The following is a 17,183-nucleotide window of genomic DNA, read 5'->3' as shown; positions in this document are numbered from 1 at the left end:
GATAAAAACAGTAGACAGTCCACACCTACAGACATTTTCTTTTGTTCAGGTTATTTGTTGGGAAATGGCACACATGGCTTTCCCCATTTTATCTTTGCAAATCTGTCAAGGTAAATGAGAAAGGAAATTACCACCCAAAGTTTCCAGGCAAGCTTTGTGGTTGAGCAGGGGTTTAGAAAGGGGAGGTCTGGAGCCTGTTTGAACATTCTTTCTGCAACTGGTTGCTTGTTGAAGACTTTTGATTACCTTCCCTAGGTGACCTTAGTCTGTAGCACTACAGAACTCTCTGAAATGGTTTCTACCGTAAAGTGTCAGGTAAACAAGTTCCTTAATCAAAATTTACTTATATCTAACTCCCTGTTATCCAGTGGCTTGCAAGAAAATTACTGTCTGTCTAGTGCTGCTGATAAATATTCTCATCCTCAACAAGAAAAGGTGTCTCAGCAGATCGGCATATTCTGTTGGGAAAAAAATAATAATGTCAAGTGCTGCAAGACTTTGCATCCTTGAGTGAGAGTAAAAAAAGTCCATGACTAGAATCCTGTATGAGCTACTTAGTTAAGTATATTAAGCTACTACACTCGTCCCCCCCCCCACATTTGTGGCTTTGACTTTTGCGGATTTAATTATTCATGGATTTTATTAATAAATTCTCTCTAGGAATATCTAAGTCTCTCAGTGCAATTCTGTGGTCAACTTTAACCAAAAGTCTCACTGAAGGACCTAGAGATTCTTAGAGAGAACACTTCACTAGGCATTTGTAGCTCCTCCAGTGCAATTCTCTAGTCAATGTCTGGCAGATGTTGACCACAGAGTTGCACTGTTTTCCCACATTCACGGAGGTCATCTGCCTTTAACCCCCAGCAAATGTGGAAGGACTATCAGCTATATTATCAGCTACTAAGCTATACTATCAGCTACTAAGGTCCAAAACACATTGCAGAAATAATCCAGTTTGAGACTGTTTTAACTGCTTTGGCTCAGTGCTAGGGAATCCTGGGAACTGTAGTTTATTGTGGCACCAGAGCTCTTTGAACTGGGGCAGCGGCCTACGGCCATACCACCCTGAATACGCCCGATCTCGTCTGATCTCGGAAGCTAAGCAGGGTCGGGCCTGGTTAGTACCTGGATGGGAGACTGCCTGGGAATACCAGGTGCTGTAGGCTTTAAAAAAAAAAAAGAACTGGGGCAGCTGAAGTGGTGTCAAACTGGATTACTTCTGCAGTGTGTTGTTGACCTTAGTTAAATACAGAGACATAGCTGTGTTTGTCTAGAATATCAATATGCTAAAGGATTTTGCAGCATCGTTGAGATTGTGTGAAAGAATAGTATCATCCGAAATCCACAAAACAGTGATACTTTTATTGGGCCAACCAAAATGTACATTATACATGTTGCAAGCTTCTGAAGATCCACTGGCTGCTTCATCAGGCCCAGCCCTTAAAAATGATACAGGACAAAGAAAGAAAAACCAAAAGATTCTATTAGTTATAGCCCAGCATTTGGTCAAGATGTTGTGGTTGTTGTCCTCCATTCAGACCGAATGGAAGGGTATTCATTCAGGTGGGTGCCTCCTCCATCTGGCCATGTGGGATCCCCTTGGCCTCATGTCATCCTGTGTGGAGATGCAGGCCAGTTTCGTTTTATTGTATTTTAGTATTATATTTTAATATTTTATATGATTGGAATAGTTTTACTCTGTAACTGTTTGTAGTGCACCATGTACATGGATGGCACCATATAAATAATAATAAAAATAAAACCATGGGGCCAAATCTGGGCAGACCAGACACATATCCAATGAATCCAACCTGATCCTGGGTAAGAAAGGCCTTAATGCATGTCAAATGACCTGCCATTTGCCATGGAGTTTCTTGGAAATGCCCCGGAAAAACCTGGCTGATCTGATGGCCCCACATGCTCCTTACCTCTGTCCATCATTGCTGCTATTGAATAGACCCCTGTCATTATGTCTGAAGTGGAAATAGAGCACCTGGACATATATGTGCCCAGGCACCCCATTTCCACATCAGATGCGGCAATGGGGGTTTACTCACTAGTAGCAGCAATGATGGTGGTAATTGGCACACAGTGGTAGTGGGTCCATTGAGTGGGGATGGGCAGGTGTGAAAGCGCCAACCCATCCCTGCACCAGCCTGGGGACCAATCTGGATTGTTCCCCTGCCCAGGAAATCAAGTGCTCAGCCTGTGCTTTCCTTGCGCATCTGCTCAGCCCCTTTGGTGCACTAAAGCAAGGTAGGTCCAATTCAATTGCATCTAATGAGTTAGATTAGAGTGCACAAAGGCATGTGATAGAAATTTCTCAATCTCAAATGTGCTACTGGATTCCCTTATATCTAATTTTGAGAAAGAGTCCTTTAGTTGATATGTCCCAGAATTGTTGAAAACCATAGGTAGATCCAAAATGGGCATCAATGAGGCTGTTTAGAACGAACTTTCCCATCACATTTGCAAAGTGCTGTTTTGAATTGAAGATTTCCAGTTAGTGTACCTAATTGCAGTATGCTGTATGAGTTGTTTTTTGTGTCCTGTAAGAATGTATGTCCATGACAAGTCTATTTAACGATAATATATCCTTTTGTGATAGATTGTTTCAAATAAAATGCAAGAAGTTTCTTTGTACAAACTGAAAACTCTTGTCTCCATGCCTAGGGAACTGGAAGCTAGCCAGTCTGAGAATCCTAGCCTGAGACAGCATGGCTTTTGTTGGATGTCTGACTAGCTATCAATTGATTTTAAGATTCAGTGGTAAAGCATTTGTTGGCTGCCTCTGAACATATCTGAAAGACCCCAGTAACCAGGGATCGTGACCTCCCTGGTAAGGACACTGGAGGCCTGGGAATTACATTTCAACAGTCATGTTATTACAATGTAATGGAGGCCACGTCATGTGGTGACTCTGTCACTAGCTCCTAGTAGGCTTGAAGGAAAGGGAAGAAAACAGCAACATAGGTAACATCAACAATAACAAGAAAAACATAACAATGTTTATTTATGACATTCTTTCTTGAAAGGGCAGAACATCAAACGTATCAAATAAAAGACTTAGGTCCGAAACACACTATAGAAATAATCCAGTTTGAGACCACTTTAACTGGCCTGGCTTAATGCTAGGGTATCCTGGGAATTGTAGTTTATTTTGACACCAGAGCTTTCTGACAGAGAAGGCTAAATGTCTGACAAAACTACAGTTCCCAAGATTTCCTAGCATTGATCCAGGGCAGTTAAAGCAGTTTCAAACTGGATTATTTCTGTAATGTGTTTTGGACCAAATTCCCAACATCCCACCAGTCACTACCTGTCTCAGCAACCTTAGGTGTAACTCAGCAGCTTCATCTGGTGAATGAAAAAAGATGTCATTCAATCTCTTAAATAAGCAAATATGATCCTCTTCCAGCCAGAAGTCTAAAGGAAGACAGTTCCACAGATGTGGAACAGATCTTGAAAGTCTTGCAACTTTGACAGAGCTGTGTGCATTGGTGAAACAGATAATAAACAGACAATAAACCTTTGACTATAGATCTTAAATTACTAGATGGTACATGATGGCTCAACTTCCAGGTACTGTGGTAGATTAGAGCACAGAACCCTAAATACAAGAACCAAAGATTCAAAATGGCCTCTACCTTGAACTTGTAGTCAATGAAGAGATCTATAGGGAGAAGCATTCAGGGAAATTTAAGACAACCCAGATGACACTGTTGTGAATTAAAACCAGAGGAAAAAGAGAACAAGAAGGCAAACCCACCAGTAGGTTATTGCAATACATTAATTCATGTGTGATATAACCAAAGCTAGAAAAGCAGATGGACAGTCTCAACTGTCAAGAACCTGCTAATCCTACAGATGTTCATGAAATAAAAATTAGGTCTTGAAAATTCCCTTGTAAAGGGAAGTTGGGTTCTGCTTTGCCTCTGATATTCTTCAAAGTGCAGTGATCCAGACACCTGAATCTCATTTTGGGAGAAAGGCAGGATATAAATCAAATAAATAAATGAATATAATAATAATAATAATAATAATAATAATAATAATAATAATAATAATAAATTTTATTTCTATACCGCTATTCCTCAATGATCACAGCGGTGTACAAGATATATAAAAACAATATAAAACGACAAAAACCCCTCCAACTCCCCACATATACAATATAAAAACAGTTAAAACATCATAAAAACCCCAATACACATAGCTGACAAGAGAAAATACATATGTACATCGCTAGAAGGGGAGAAGGATCACAAAAGAGCTCATGGGGGAAAAGCCTGGCGAAAAAGGAAGGTCTTCTGAGTCCTTTTAAAAGCGTCGAGGGAGGTGGCTGTACGGAGCTCGTCGGGCAAGGTGTTCCAGAGTTGAGGGGCTGAAATGGAGAATGTCCTCCGAGTTACACTATAGCGTGTGTCTGGAATTCTTAGAAGATGTTTCCCGCCCGACCTGAGAGCGCGGGGCGGATTGCATGGGGAGAGGCGGTCCTCCAAGTACCCTGGGCCCAAGCCATTTAGGGCTTTATAGGTTATAACCAACACCTTCTATTGCGCTCGGAAGCGAATGGGCAGCCAATGAAGATCTTTCAAAACAGGTGATATATGACTGGCCCTGGGACATCCAGTGACCAGTCTGGCTGCCATATTCTGCACTAATTGAAGCTTCCAAGTTTGGTACAAGGGGCGCCCCATGTAAAGCGAGTTACAGAAATCCAACCAAGAGGTTACCAGTGCGTGTACCACGGTTTCAAGGTACCCCCGGCCCAGGAAGGGTCGCAGCTGGCGTATCAGCCGAAGCTGATAGCAGGTGCTCCTGACCGTCGCATCCACCTGAGATGTAAAGTGGAGCGACGAGTCCAGAAGCACCCCCAGACTGTGAACAGAGTCCTTCACGGGGAGCGTGACCCCATTCAGGACAGGTGGAAAAATTTCCTTCCCCGGGCCAGGAGAGCCTATCACCAGTACTTCCGTTTTCTCTGGATTCAAACTGAGTCTGTTTTCCCTCATCCAGCCCATTACAGACTCCAGACAGGCATTTAGAGGAGAGATGCCATCCCTAGTCACTGCATCAGTCGGAGACACAGAGAAACATATTTGGGTGTCATCAGCGTACTGATAACACCGCGCCCCATGTCTCCGGATGATCTCTCCCAGCGGCTTCATGTAAATGTTGAACAGCATGGGGGACAAGATTGCTCCCTGAGGGACCCCAGATGTAAGGGCCCTCTTATCGGAGCGACAGTCCCCCAGCTTCACCATCTGGAATCTACCCGAGAGGTAGAAACGGAACCACTGCAAAGCAGTGCCCCCGATACCCAACTCCCTCAGGCGATCCAGAAGGATACCATGGTCGATGGTATCGAAGGCCGCTGAGATGTCCAAAAGCACTAACAGGGACACGCTCCCCCTGTCCATGCCCAGACGGAGATCATCGACTAAGGTGACCATGGCAGTCTCAACTCCATAGCCCGCTCAGAAGCCAGTTTGAAATGGGTCCAGAAAATCCGTTTCATCCAAGATCCTCTGCAGCTGCAAGGCAACCGCCCTCTCGATCACCTTCCCTAAAAATGGTAACAGCGAGACAGGCTGATAATTATTCCGAATTAGGGGGTCAAGAGAGGGCTTTTTTAACAAAGGTTTTACAATGGCCGTCTTCAGAATAGATGGGAACTGCCCTTCCCTGAAAGATGAATTAATAATGTGGTGTAACATTTCTGTAACAACCGCTCCCCCTTGAGCTGTCAGCCATGAAGGACAGGGATCGAGAGAGCACATCATCTTCCTAACGCTGCAGAGGATCCTGTCCACATCCTCGGTACTTACAGACTCAAAGTGATCCAGTTTAAGAGAGTCCACGGAAGTTCTGGATGCCTCTACTCTAGATTCTGAATTAATACTGGCGTCGAGATCAGCCCTTATCCGAGAGATTTTATCCATGAAGAAGCTATTAAACTCATCACAGCAGGCCTTAGATGGTTCCAAAATAGGGTTCAGGGTGGGGGGCAGTTGGGTGAGCTCCCTCACTACCCTGAACAGCTCCGCCAGACGCGACTCCGCGGACGCAATACGTGCAGCATAGAACAAATTCTTTGCTGCACTTATTGCCACTCCATAGGCCTTCAAAAGAGAGTCCAGGAGTGTCTTGTCGGCTAAGTGCTGATGTCTTCGCCAGTTGCGCTCTAGTTGTTGCGCAGCCCACTTCCTTACCCTGAGATCTTCCGTGTACCAGGGCTTTTTGTTGGAAGCAGGCCAGAAAGGACGCTTGGGAGCGATGCTGTGTATAGCCCTGGAGAGACCTGTATCCCAGGTGTTAGTCAGGGCGTCAAAAGAATCGCCATCAGTTCCAACCATATACCCCTCTAGGGCTTCTTGGAACCTTTTGGGTTCCATCAGCCTTCGAGGGTGGACCATCCTAATAGGTCCGCCACCCCCGGGGGGGATCCGGGTAGAAGCCTTGATACTAGCCTCGACCAGAAAATGGTCCGTCCATGACAAGGCGGAGATATTGGTAACCTCCACCTACGGAGTTTCCATATCCGAACAGAAGAGGACATCGAGTGCATTACCAGCCGAATACGTGGGCCCTGAGACTAGTTGGGACAGGCCCATGGCTGTCATGGTAGCCATGAACTCCCGAACTGCACCCGTTGGACCATGGCTGGCCTCGAAGGGGATGTTGAGGTCCCCCAGAACAAGAAGCCTGGGGGACTCCAACACCAGCTCCGAGACCAGTTGTGTCAGCTTGGCTAGGGAGTCTGTTAGTGCATGGGGTGGCCTGTAGACCAATAGAATCCCTAGACTGTCCCTGGCCTTCAGGGTCAGGTAAATACACTTGATATATGCAGTCTGTCGGACATGGTTCCTGGTCAAGGAAAGGGTGTTCTTATGGATCAAGGTAATTCCTCCCCTCCCGCCCACCTAACCTGGTCTGGTCCTTAACTGAGTACACAGCAGGAAGGGCCTGTGCCCACACAGCTTCACTCTCAGGCCCAAGACAGGTCTCAGTAATGCAAGCCAGGTCACAACTATTATCTTCTATAAGATCGTATATGATGTGGATCTTATTCCTTATGGACCTGGCATTGCACAGGAGCAGAGACAGGGTTTGTGGTACAGTTGGACTGACCCTCAGATCTCTTTGGTTAGGAGGGTGGATGAAAGGAGAGATAGATATTACGCATCGATCTCGCCTTCCCTTCCGATAAGTCTCCACTCTCCTACCGCTATATCTCCCCCTGCCCCACACTACTCCAATAGAAGCTCCGCTTAACTCAGCCACACCTCCCGTCCCCTCGCCAAGCAAAGCACACCCCATGTCCATACAATCCCTCCTGGCAGTGCAACAACAACTCTCTCTCTCCTCCTAAACGAGGAGGGCACTTTCCCTAACAAACTACTGACAGTGCTGCTGACCTCTAGAAGATGGCAAACCGAGGCAACAGTCCTGCTCTGCGCCCAAATGCGCTCCTCCCAATGGCAGGGGAGAGTCACTGGCATCCTCTTCGGGGGGGGGGACTTTTGAGGAGGCCGCTCTCACCAGCCTCCCTCCCCTTAAAGCAATGCCACACAAGCGGCAAGGCAAACAGTCCACCTTGGCCCGCTCTTCCCGGTGGCAGGGGAGAGTCGTTGGCATCCTCTTCGGGGGAGGCTTTTGAGGAGGCTGCTCTCACCGGCCTCCCTCCCCTTAAAGCAACGCTGCACAAGCGGCAAGGCAAACAGTCCACCTTGGCCCGCTCCTCCCGGTGGCAGGGGAGAATCGCTGGCGTCCTCTTCGGGGGAGGCTTTTGAGGAAGCCGCTCTCACCGGCCTCCCTCCCCTTAAAGCAACGCCGCACAAGCGGCAAGGCAAACAGTCCACCTTGGCCCGCTCCTCCTGGTGGCAGGGGAGATTAATAATTAATTAATAATTAATTTTCCCCTTTGTTTTCCCCCTACAAAACAATTTCATTTCATTCAAGGAGCCCTGGTGGCGCAGTGGTTAAATGCCTGTACTGCAGCCATTCACTCGAAACCAGAAGGTTGCGAGTTCAAGACCAGCAAAAGGGCCCAAGCTCAACTCAGGCTTGCATCCTTCCGAGGTCACTAAAATGAATACCCAGACTGTTGAGGGCAAATTAGCTTACTTGCTGTTCACCGCTATGATCTTTGGAATAGCGGTATATAAATAAAACATATTATTATTATTATTATTATTATTATTATTATTATTATTATTATTATTATTATTATTTTCCAAATAGATCTGGACTACATTTGGGACATGTGTTTCTTGTCATTACTCATCTCTAATTTTCCTCAAAGACTGTCAAATGAGTGCACAACAAATTGCCATGAGACCCTATAACTGTTGCCCAGATTATTGGGAGTCTCTAAAGAAGCTAATAGTCAGATCTTAGCCATGTTTACTTAGATGTAAGTCCCACTTGTGTTCAGGTAGGATGTGCTTCAGAATAAATATGCATAGATTTTTGTGCTGTAAAGTGTTGAGATGATTAAGAAACAGTGTTCTGTGCTGTAGAGCTTTGGTCCCCATCTTAGGCTAAACCAGTTTAATTTGAACAAAGGCTTTAAGATATGTGGTTACTCTTCCTGAACTGTTGAAAAAGGTATTGAAAAGTTATTGCAGTCGTATAGCATACATTCCCTATTCTGTCATTTCCAATAACAAACATGTCCCGTGATCCTTATGTCTCCTTAGCTGGTGCACTCAGCCATCAGATTTCTTCCCCTGCAAATAACAGAGGCCAGCTGAATGTCAGTATTCTATAATAAGATTACTAAGAGGAAAGGGGGAAGTAATAAGGGACATTAAAATGTATAAAAAGTTAGCAATCCAACAGGAAAAAAAGAGATTACTCTACCCTACTCTGGCATTTCCCATCCAACGGATCTCTCACCTCCTTATAAATATTAGCTAATTAAGCCAAACATCATCCTGTGAAGAAGGTAAAGGTTAATAATCACTTCATTTTCCATTCTCCGTCGTAGAATATAATAACATTTCAGGCAGCAGACAACAATGCTGTGGGAGAACAAATGTATTCCAATGAAATAAAAGGGTGACACTTTGGAGGAGAATATATTTTGAAAAAGTGAAACATTAGATTGCACACTGAGGCTCCAGTCTTTGGTTGGAATATCCATTCTAATCAGTAGAATGTGCATCCCAGTAAATGTGATTAGATTGTTGGGAACCAGTATTGATTCTTTTGATTCTTGCCCCTCCCCCCAATCCAGTACTGAAAAAGATTATGGATTGTGGGATCTAGACCTTAAAGAGAAGATGGGAATGGACCAAACATTCTGTACCACTTCAGGATGCAGTGACAACATTGCTTAGTTAAATCTTTGTGTGATATTTGTGACACACATATGCACACGCTTTTGTGGGAATATGCTACTTGAAGGAGTGTGTTTCCCTATATGCATCTGGGAAAGAAAGGAGATTCAATGGAAGGACCTTCCTCCATGTCCCACTAGGAGCTCATCCCCGGTTAGGGATGGAAATAATATTTGAAAACATTAAAAAAAAAAAAAGCTTGGTAGGATCTCAACAGATTCTGGATGACTCTATTGGTTTTTTGGATGGGAATGTCTCCATTTTGTGGGTTCCTTGAATGAAGAGTAATGGTTGTTGCTTTTTGAAGGCGACATCGTTGGAATTATGAAGGGGAAAAAGCTTTACAATCTTAGCTAGTGTTCATTTATCTTTATCTCTGTCGAATTCTCCATGCCCTCTATTTATTGGGTTAATACATACATTTATTTTTCTTGGGGGGAGGAATCATTTTTTTCCAAGACAGCCACAAATTGAGCTTAGTTATGCTAAGATGTTGTTGTTGAAGTCTTAAATTTCACTAATTATCCCCCAAGGGCACCTCAGTTGTCTAGAAGCTCACACCAGCTTGTTGTCACCCTTTTTATAATTTTTCATTTGCTAACCACATACAGCTCTGCTAATTGGGCAGGCCTCTTCCATCAGCCAACTTGTATAAAAATAAAAGACACTTTCATGGGTGAAGTTTTCCTGCTGAGAAATGCACTTTTCTTCCAACTTCTGTTGTGATTGCCTCTCCTTCTTTCTTTTTTGCACACAAAAAAAGCTCTAATGAAAATGGCTGATTCTTATGACAAACATTGCTGGAATGAGAAATGAGAAGAAAAATAGGTTCAAATTAAATTTGGTATATATATTTTCAGTAGTTGGCCTTTGAATTTGAACATCTGCAATTCCTGATCTGAAAATATACAACAACCCAACTCATGTGCTAAAAGTGAAGTGAGGTTCACAGGCACTACCTGAACATTGTCCAGATGGGAGACTGTCTAAAACCCAAGTCATAGAATCTTAGGTCTGGAAGGAACCGCAAGAGCCATCTAATCCACCATCTCACAATGTAGGAATAAACCATTACGGCACACCTGAAAGATGCCAACCCAACCTCTTTTATTCCAAGCTCTTTGGGAAGAATTAACAAATAAAATGCAGATGTTGGTTTGAATAGTTGGCATGCTAGACTGTGTTCTTGGTTCAAGATTTAATCATTTCTGTCTTGGATCTCCTGGGCAGCCTAAAGGCAGGACTGCTACTCCTTTCCCCTATTATATGTAGTAATAAAGTGAACTTTATTTCTAAAAAGCTATAAGCTGTTGCAGGTTCATATACATTAAATAGAAATCAAATGGCAGAATAATTTTAAAATTTGGCACCAAATACAAATACAATCCAGAAATGATAAAAAATTGCCAAAAATGTAACAAAACCTAAGATGTTGTTCTGACAAACTAGCACAATAAAATTCTTTGCTAATAAAACTAATGATTTTGATATCTAGCTCTTAATTGCAGCCAGAGAAAAATTTTCCATCTCAATACTATGGACATTATTGCCTGCTAACAGCATACAAACTTGCTCAAGAGGTGAACAATTTGCAAGGGAATAGAAAATATATATGTAGAATATATTATATGTAGTAATGAAATGTGTGACATGACATACATCAAAGGATTTCCCTAATCTGTATCATTGGCACTTTCGCGACAATGATGTAGAAGGTTGGTGAGTAAAACATGCCTTCACTTATTTTGTTAGTACATGTAAACAAAGGATCAGAGAGACTGGAAACCTATAATTTGTTTATAGAGAGACATTGCATTTTTTCCTTCTTCACAGTTTGGAACATGGTCACTAGAGATTTCAATAGAGTGGTAACTTGGATTTATCCTGCCCTTCTCCCAAAGCTGGGCTTCAGGGTGGCTTACAACATTAATAAACACTATACAGTTAAAAACATACAGAAATATTATATTAAAATAGAATTTAATAGCTACGATAATTAAAACAATTTTAATTATTTCATTTAAGAACACTACATGGTCTCTTATGAAAAAAATGTTTTAAAAATCACTACAGCAAAATCATTTGATAGATCCATGGAGATACTATAACATAATTCACCCCCTCCCCCCAAAAATACATTATATGTTATGAGCACATATACAATGTTATCAGGTGAAATGATGGCCCAGAGTAAGGTAGTGATGGCTATTAGTGCAGCAAAGAGAATTGCTGGGAATATGGAAGCAATGGAGCTTGTCAGAGAAGTTCGATCGAGTTCATTTGAAGTTGAGGAATATCTCCATAAGGAACCTTCCCTTTGTGAATCGAGAATTTATGTGGTTATGTGAGCCTAGTAGGTCCTGCTTTGAGGAAGAGGATTGCTAATTGTGACAAACTACATGGCTATGCATGTTACAAAACTGCTTTTGAAACCCGGGGAAGGTGCTAAGGTATTTCAGTTGTGGAGACAAGTTTTTCAGAGATAGTCCAAAAATGCTTCTGGGGTAGCACAACTGTTTGTCATCTTAGCTTAAGTGCCTGTAACTTCCTGGAAACAAGGACTGGAAGTTATCCACAAAGCAATATTTCACAGTGTTTCACCTTGAAATGAAATGTTTCTATGGTGCTTAGTTGATGCTTTCATAAATATGCATAATTTTCCATAATCCCGCACATGAACTCTTGTGTCATATTTATAAGGCTTCATCCTACAGTTTGATCTTTTGCACAGAAAAGCAGTTGCTAATTGCATGAATGGCCTTGCGTCTAGATTTATCTTCAGCGTATTTGATAGAGGGTCATGTATTCAGTTTTAATAAGCTAGATTTTGACATGTTTCTATTAAATCTGACCAAGTTATTAAAAACCATCATTTGAATAATATTTTCCCACCCACCCTTGTAAAGAGTACAATGTATTATGGACTCGGTACCTTGTAAGGTAACTGGAAATAAGCATCTCCAGGTAATGAATTGTTTAGCTTCCCCTTGTATAACTTCACAGTGAGAGTTCATTGCTCCAGTAGTTTGACTGCTATCAGCCTGAACATACCTGTTTTTGTCAGAAGCTAAATAGAGTCATGCCCAGTTGGTACCTGCTTGGTAATGCCAGGGATTGAGGAAATAGTTTTGCTTCAAATTCTGGGGAGCTGTGGAGTTGACAGTACTGTGCCACTTGGACCAGTGCTCTAACTCAGTAGTTTCTTGTGTTCCTTTGTAGGGCTTTCCTTATTGAATCCTTGGAAGTATGGTTCAAAATAGGGTGCTAAGACATCTTTGCTGGATTTCTCTGCATAACTCCATTCCCTAGAATTCTGAAGCAAGTGAAAATGATCATTTTAAAATGTTATATAGCAAATGCCCTTAGTTTCACATTCTGCAGGTAAACTGAAAGCTTGCTAATGCTTTACTAGACAGTCTAAGCCAACAAACCTTCTAAGTATTAAATCTAGCACTGCTTCCTCATTCAATGCCAGAGGGACCTAAATAAGACTTAACACTCTTTATACCATTTAATAAATCTAATCTGCAAAACAGGTCATGTTAAAAACTTTTTCTTCTAATTACAGTAAGATTTTTATTGAATGCACATTATACCTATAGATCATAATACTTATTTTAAAAAAGGACTATTAAGATTTTACAGTTCAAGAATTTACAGGCAATGGGGAACAGTGGAAGCCTGATGTTATTTTCTGAGAATCATATCTGCATTAGGAAGATAAAGGACAATTTAGGAAGATTACAAAAGCCATGATTTAGAGTACAACATAAAAATCTGCTGAGAACTAATTCGCAATGCCAGCTGCTGCTAAGCTTCTTAATCTTTATCTAGTTCAATTAAAATCTGAATGTTTGGGATTTCATTAACAACTAGGGACTTGGAAATTACATGCACTCTTACACTATAGTCAACTGCTGTAGTCAACTCCTTATGCCACATTCTTGGGAAGGTTTCCCCCTAACGTCTTCAGGTAGACTTGAGATATAATTAAAACTTAAGTATTTAAAGGATAATGCAGTAGTCAAAGAGGATTAACATAATTTTGCTGTTGGATCCAGTTGACCAGAAGGAAAGAGATGGGGTTGGGAGGAAGCTTTTGCAGTAGAAAAAAAAAAATCAAGATCAAAATAATGACAGCACATTCTGATGTTTGGATATATCTGTGCTAAAGACTTGAACTGCTTTACTCATCATTTTCTTGCAGCAGGTACTTTTGGGAACAGTAGTTTTGTGAGCAGGGGATCTTAAACAGAAAATTTTCTTAATCCTTGTCAAATTATGATTGATGGGTAGGATGGGAATTTCATTTCCACCCATCCACTCTTTGAAAGACTTTGATAGCATTAGCACATTCTTTTTCATATTTGGGAGAGAAAGAATGTGAGATTTAAATGTCTGATGTGGAAGAAAGCAAAATTGCCAGATTCATCCATCCAGGCCCAAGGATTACCTCTTAGAAATTTGGATGTGAGTTCCTATAATCTGAACTGTGTTCATTTTGCTGTTTTAGGGTTGTTGCCATTTTCTTCTGAGAGATCTCTGATTCTTAATACTCATGCAACAGGCAGTTTCAATGCAGGAAACAGAACACTGATGGTATTGTAGTGGTGGTGGTGATGATAACCACAACAATAATTAACCGTAGCTGTTATTATTGAATTTAGGGAATGCAGATGCAGTGTTATATTCATAGCATTCAAAAAATATATCAAAATTCACCAACATCTTCATAAATTTAAATGGAAATAACATGAGGATAGGGAACTCAAATGTAGGCAGGTGAGGAATCTGACAGATCCCCCCCCCTCCTATTCCTGGCATCTTTTTCATTATCATTTTGCCCCGAAGTGGTGTAAAATATAGACAACATGCATATAATCTTGGGGAGCAGTAATCTTGCCTGCAGGACTAGCCTGCATTTTCTTTGCAAAACTGTTTTAACACCTACTGCTCACTTTCCATACAAATGCTCATTAATTATGCATTTTAAAGAATCTGCAAGCAGGCCCTTCTAAAATTAAACTTACCAAAGGGATGCACAAGCATTTAATCATTTAAAGTGTGCATGTGAAAATCATTAATTTCCATTAATTCTTCTAGGTTAATTCTAAACCATTTTTCTCTCAGAAGTAGTCAAGACCTTGTGGGTTCTTTTTCTCTATGTGACAGATTACTTGCATTTATTGGTATTCCAGGAATAAACAATACATTTCTTTTCTTAATGTGTCAGAGACCCCTGAGATGCTACATCCCAATTCCACATTTTACAATACTTATTTTGCCTAATCTGTGAATGTCCCAATGGAGGAAATTTAATTACCTCAATAAGTGGAGAATCTGGGATCTCTAGATGATCCTGGCCTCCAGTCCCCATAAACTCCAGCAAACAAAGGGATTTGGGTGGTGGCAAGTGTAGTCAAACAGCGTATCATTGGCCACAGACTTTAGACCACTACCTCATTACTTATTCACAAGTGTTAGAATCACAGAATCATAGAGCTGGAAGATGTCTCAAGGGCCATCCAGTTCAACTCCTTGCCATGCAGGTATTCACAATCAAAGCATCTCTGACAGATGCCCATCCAGCCTCTGCTTTAAAACCTCCAAAGAAGGACACTCTACCACACTCCAGGGCAGTATATTTCAATGCTACACAGCTCTTACTGTCAGGAAGTTCCTCCTAACTTTGAGGTGGAATATCTTTTCCTGTAGCTTGCATCCATTGTTCCGGATCCTATTCTCTGGAGCAACAGAAAACAAGCTTGTTCCATCCTTTCAAATATTTAAACAGGACTGTCATATCACCTCTTAACCATCTTTTTTTCCAGGCTAAACATCCCCAGCTCCCTAAGTCTCTCCTCATAAGGCATTGTTTCCAGACACTTCACCATTTTAGTCGCATTCCTTTGGACACGCTCCAGTTTCTCAACATCCTTTTTGAATTGTGGTGCCCAGAATTGGACACAGTTTTCTAGGTGAGGACAGACCAAAGCAGAATTGAGTGGTACTATTACTTACCTTGATCTACTTCTATTGATGCAGGCTGGAATTGCATTGGCCTTTTTAGCTGCTGCATCTCACTGTTGACTTAAGTTCAGCTGGTGATCTACTAGGATTCCCAGATCCCTTTCACATGTACTGTTGTTAAGCCAGGTGTCCCCCATCCTATATCTATGCATTTCATTTTTCTGCCCTTATTGCAGTACTTTACATGTCTCTGTGTCAATATTCATTTTGTTAGCTTTGGCCCAGTTTTCTAATATATTAAGGCCATTTTGAATTTTGATCCTGTCCTTTGGAGTATTTGCTACTCCTCCTAATTTGGTGTCATCTGTAAATTTGATAAGCATGCCCCCTATTCTTTCATCCAAGTCGATAAAGATGTTGAATATAATTGTTGTTGTGATAGAATCTTCTGCAGTCATTCTAGGCTGATATAGGAAATCAGTTTCGTATAGCTGCTTTTACGATCAATGGGAGCAGAATGACAACTTCCTATATGGGTTAACAGAACCTTTAATTAATAATCACTCATTCAATATCTCATGGCAGACAACAATTCTGTCTATAGAGAGTTGTGTCATGTGAAGACACCCTTTCCCATCAAGGACAGAAATAGTTGTAAATATTCTGTTATTGTTGTGTGACTTCAAGTCGTTTCTGACTTACGATGACCATAAGGTGAACCTATCAGGTGAGCCTATCACAGGGTTTTCTGGGGTTGAGAATGCGTGATTTACCCAAGGTAATCCAATGGGTTTCCATGGTCATGCATGGAATTGAACCCAGATCTCCAGAGTTATAATACCACAACCACAACACCACTCAAACTGCAACACCACACTGGCTCTATACATCCTAATTTTTCAGCTGCAATTGCACTCTTATTTTAAACAAACAGGATCTATGAGAAGGCTTTATCTTTTCATAGAAGAGAAACAAATTTACATTGCTGCCCAGATTAAACTTTTGCCACAAGACTAACATTTCTTCCTGTTGTTAACAGAATTCATTAGTTGTTACTTTTGTTTGGAAAAAATGTGTCTGAATTGAAATTAATATTAATAAAACCATCAATTTATAGAAAGAGTCCTCTACTAGCTGATATATACCTGGGTTGTTGGGAACTGTAGATAGTACTGATGATCCAAAATGGATCTGTAGATAATAATAATAATTAATAATAATTTGTTTTATGTATATACTGCTATTCCAAAGATCAGAGCGGTGAACAGCAAGTAAGCTAATTAGCAAGTAAGCTAATTTGCCCCCAACAGTCTGGGTACTCATTTTAGCGACCTCGGAAGGATGCAAGCCTGAGTCAAGCTTGGGCCCTTTTGCTGGTCTTGAACTCGGAACCTTGTGGTTTTGAGTGAATGGCTGCAGTACAGGCATTTAACCACTGCGCCACCAGTGGTTGCGCATATTGATGTTGCTTATTCAAAGAGTGAGTATGATGGAACTATTCCATCATGCTTGCAATGTGCTGTTTGAAACTGAAGGTTTCCATCTGGTTAATGTGTCTAATTTCAGTATGAGCTGGCATGTGTGATAAGTGTGGAATAAACTACTTGTCACAAGGTGCTGAATCCTTCTTTGTTGGAGGTTTTGAAACCAAGTTTGAGTGGCTTTCTGTCAGGCATCTTTTAGTTGTGGATTTCCTGCAATGTAGCAGGTTGAACTAGATAACCCCTGAAATCTCTTCTGACTCTACAGCTCTATGGGGTCTGTGATCAGGAAACAAACTGTTGTTTTTAAAGGCTTTGGAATACTTTTAAAGAACTATAAATTGCAGATGGTAAGCCCCTTTATGAGGAATTCCTTCAACAGAGG

General features: G+C 41.5%; 1 protein-coding gene and 1 non-coding gene across 8 annotated transcripts in view; both read left to right on the top strand.

Annotated features, from left to right (window-relative positions):
* The window catches only part of CDH4 (cadherin 4), a 1,166,202-nt gene that overhangs the window by 94,718 nt on the left and 1,054,301 nt on the right, over window positions 1–17,183 (top strand). The gene's annotated exons all lie outside the window — the stretch shown is intronic.
* On the top strand, window positions 1,048–1,166 carry LOC121930165. Its single transcript, XR_006103834.1, has one exon. It is a non-coding gene; the product is annotated as a 5S ribosomal RNA (ribosomal RNA).

Source organism: Sceloporus undulatus, chromosome 4, assembly GCF_019175285.1.
Source record: "Sceloporus undulatus isolate JIND9_A2432 ecotype Alabama chromosome 4, SceUnd_v1.1, whole genome shotgun sequence".
In the NCBI taxonomy this organism is placed as follows: Eukaryota; Metazoa; Chordata; class Lepidosauria; order Squamata; family Phrynosomatidae; genus Sceloporus; species Sceloporus undulatus.
This window is presented reverse-complemented; position numbering and strand designations above follow the sequence as displayed.